This window comes from Aptenodytes forsteri, unplaced genomic scaffold (genome assembly GCF_000699145.1).
Source record: "Aptenodytes forsteri isolate BGI_AS27 unplaced genomic scaffold, ASM69914v1 Scaffold40, whole genome shotgun sequence".
Taxonomy (NCBI): domain Eukaryota; kingdom Metazoa; phylum Chordata; class Aves; order Sphenisciformes; family Spheniscidae; genus Aptenodytes; species Aptenodytes forsteri.
In genome coordinates this window covers 132,855-136,981 of record NW_008796077.1, presented here as the reverse complement: position 1 = coordinate 136,981, position 4,127 = coordinate 132,855, and the positions used below count along the sequence as shown (strand labels likewise).

The window sequence follows — 4,127 nt, the reverse complement described above, 5'->3', positions numbered from 1 at the left end:
CCTCTCTTCCTTGTGCCTGCCTTGCAATGCCTCCTGCCATACAGGTTGCCAAGGAACAGGGAGTGGATTACTCACGACACACCATCATCAAAGAAACCTTGAGACAGGAGCTATTTAAGCAAGTGCTAACTGTAGTTCAAGGCAGGGGCTGGGACTTTTTTTTACACTCACATAACAGCAATTACAATAAAATTATTGAGCTCATTCAAAACATATTTAGCCTGTTAAATCACCATTTCTCTCAACTTATCCAGAAATCATGTCTGGTTAGTCACAATGTAAGAAAGATAAATGTTTTGAAAATTAATCTTGACAGTGACCAGCATAGCAAAATCAATCTGTGTATCTCATTTAGAAATCTTCTCATGATGGTTAATATTTCTTACTAAAAGCATGCATCTTCATTATTAACATTGTAAGCTACTCACAGTTTTCTACATATATATATATATATATATAAAAATCAGTTTTCAAGCAGGCAGCCTTCCAGTATGGACAGTACCAGGTTTTTATTTACTTATTTATTTTTAAAGGGCTTACTCTTATAACCTAACTATTAGGGTGCATTTTGAGTGTCAGCAGGAGATGGGAAGGACCAAAGCAAGCTTGTTTCTGCTTTGCAGGCTACCTGTAAGTTTCAGAGCTGGAATTCACAGGGGTACCAATCCCTGAACAAAGACAGCTATTAGCATGATGTTGATACTACTTATTAGTTAAAAAGAAACCCACATAATTAATGGCTGAAATAAATCAAAGCATACTAGTAATTCTAACGCAACATCTCCCCTTCAATTAACTTGTTAGGTTAATGAATCATACTTCTACCTACTAAAAGCAAGATGTTCAAAATTGTCATTCAATTTCACCAACTTTGGCCACAACAGCCTTTTTCACATTCAGACAGTTCCCAAAGCCAATAAAGGATGCAGTTTACGCTCTAAGAAGTGGCAAACCCAGACATTAGAAGCCACCTCAGTTTAGCTCTGATGGAATCTGATAATCCCAGGACAGATTCTGAGAAACAGAAAGACACAGCTCAACATCAGAGAAAGGAGCAATAACTCATCATCACATACATGTAGACAATAAGCTGCATGTACCCTACACATCAGGGGTATCAGCTTGATTAAAGAATAGAATCATTTAGGTTGGAAAAGACCTTTAAGATCACCGAGTCCAACTGTTAACCTAACACTACCAAGTCCACCACTAAGCCATGTCCCTAAGCGCCACATCTACAGGTCTTTTAAATACCTCCAGGGATGGGGACTCCACCACTTCCCTGGGCAGCCTGTTCCAATGTTTAACCACTCTTTCAGTAAAGAAATTTTTCCTTACATCCAATCTAAACCTCCCCTGGCGCAACTTGAGGCCATTTCCTCTTGTCCTATCGCTTGTTACTTGGGAGAAGAGACCGACCCCCACCTCGCTACAACCTCCTTTCAGGGAGTTGTAGAGAGCGATGAGGTCTCCCCTCAGCCTCCTTTTCTCCAGGCTAAACAGTCCCAGTTCCCTCAGCTGCTCCTCATAAGACTTGTTCTCCAGACCCCTCACCAGCCTCGTTGCCCTTCTCTGGACACGCTCCAGCACCTCGCTGTCCTTCTTGTAGTGAGGGGCCCAAAACTGAACACAGTATTCGAGGTGCGGCCTCACCAGTGCTGAGTACAGGGGCACGATCACTTCCCTACTCCTGCTGGCCACACTCTTTCTGATACAGGCCAGGGTGCCATTGGCCTTCTTGGCCGCCTGGGCACACTGCCAGCTCATGTTCAGGCGACTGTCAACCAACCCCCCCAGGTCCTTTTCCGCCGGGCAGCTTTCCAGCCACTCATCCCCAAGCCTGTAGCGCTGCATGGGGTTGTTGTGACCCAAGTGCAGGACCCGGCACTTAGCCTTGTTGAACCTCATACAGGTCCCCTTGGGAATGAGGAATGTATGAAGAACCTGTCTGAAATTTAACAAGCAATAATGGCCTTAGTTACAACCATACCATTGCTGCAGCCTGCAGATCAGAGGTATTTTCCCTATTAGGAAATATGCTGCAGCCATGACAGCGTAAGGGTATGCAGGAAAAGGTTTGTACATTATGTCTTTTTTTTATTAGGTTGATCACAGTAAGTGGAACAAGCAGGCAGGTTTTTTTGGAAACACAAGCTCTTCTTCAAGTCTGAAGTGAAGCCAGCAGACTTCAGTACAATTGAGAACAAGTTCTCAAAATCTGAGAAGATGGTATCAAGTCTAGAAGTGTTAGCAGCAGCAGACGGAAGATTAGAGTGAGCCGGATACTCAGTGTCTCTGCTAAGTCCATGGTACACAGCTGGAAGTTCTCAATGTTTCACAAGCTATTATCTCAAAAAATAATCACCCTAGTTCTCTATCCCTACCATTTGGACTACTCCAAAGGTAATGACTACATTGTCACTCAAAGTGCTCCAGCCACTAACTAATTCAGCTCTGAACTTTATTCCAAGCTTGTATTATCTTTTCAGTGTATAGTTGACATTACTGACCAGAAGCAGCTTTATATGCCTCCAAGATTGTCTATTTTTTTAGACCAGTTAGTGCAGTTGGGAAAGTGCTATTACCTAGATTTTTTTCTGATCTTTAAAACATACCAAAAAAAGGTACCATAAGGATGTTTTCCAACTCTCAATTTTCCAAGAAAACCTCTTGTCCTGGGATGACAATGGGGGGAGGGGGGGCAGAATTTCCATTCAAGTGTAATTTTGCCTTTACAGGAACAAAATAATCAGAGAAACCTGAGGGTGTGCTTTCCTAGGGAGAAGGGAAGATAAGAAGTGTGTTAACAAGGAACACAATGTTAAAGGACAGGAATTCTAAACACAAGGGCAGCAGAGAGGACTAGCTGTGAAGATCTTCCAAAGCTCACAGTTGGCTATGATATACTTCCCTTACATCATTCCAAATGGGACCTGAGTGTTCAACCACAAACACAAATTTTGCAACTTTAACATAAAATTCATTAAGGAAACTACAAACGGCAGCCTTTCAAAAGTCTGCTGCAAAGAAGCAAGTGCCCAGCCAACGCCCAGCACCAAGAGAAGTAATGTAAAATGATCTACAGAACTCAATGAAGAAACCCTGCTGCAGGGGTGACTAGGTATCAGGGATACTATATGGTTGTAGATTATTTAGCCCTAGCTAAGCAAAACGTGTATTAATGGAGCCATAATGAAGAAATGAGATGTAGGAGCCACTGGACTTGCAAGCATTACCTTGCTTCCACAAAGCTCTGCAACCTCTGTAGCAAATCTGTGAACGCAGGCAAAGCTTGGACATCTAATAGCTTGCAGGCCCATTAGCAACCCTCCTGGGACAGCTCACTTCCAATCCCAAATTCAAGAAGTTCTGGGATACAGAATCCCAAGACCACAACCCATCAAGCCCAAGTAAGAACACTAACTTCTTGTTCAGAAGATGAAAGCGACTGACAATACTAGTAGAATATGGGCATACGGTATCTCAGCTGACTGCTCCGAGACCTGCTTATTCAGGCCAGTGCTCGATTAATTAACTGGGAGCTTTAACTCACATATTCCATGTTTTTTTTCCTTGGCTTTTGTTCATCAGTGTCACTGCAACACAAAAAGCAGAGCACCACAATCAATTCAGTAACAGCAGCAGCAGTTTGAGACACAACTGTTTCCCAGCTGTTTATCACCACCACAGCTGAAACAGTGGAACAACATATAAGCTAAGATGCTTGACTTAGTAACTGGTTTTGACTGCTGCTTAGGAAGCACCAGCATAGTCTGGGTTTTCTGGCTTAGTTGTGGAAGACAGCTGGATACAGTAAATTCTTTAAGAGATCCATCAGGTACCAAAATCATTGTGGACCTGTACACATTACATTACAGTAACAGGGACAGAACAGAAAGAAAAGGTCATGAGAGAAAGCAAAGGCTGTGCTTTTCCTACACAGGCACAAATACAGAATCACAGAATGGTTTGGGTCAGAAGGGACCTTTAAAGGTCATCTGGTCCAACCCCCCTTCCACGAGCAGAGATATCTTTCACTAGATCAGGTTGCTCAAAGCCCCGTCCAGCCTGACCTTGAACACTTCCAATGATGGGGCATCCACAACTTCTCTGGGCAACCTGTTCCA

General features: G+C 43.0%; 1 protein-coding gene across 1 annotated transcript in view; it reads right to left on the bottom strand.

Annotated features, from left to right (window-relative positions):
- The window catches only part of ZMPSTE24 (zinc metallopeptidase STE24), a 31,182-nt gene that overhangs the window by 20,527 nt on the left and 6,528 nt on the right, over positions 1 to 4,127 (bottom strand). The gene's annotated exons all lie outside the window — the stretch shown is intronic.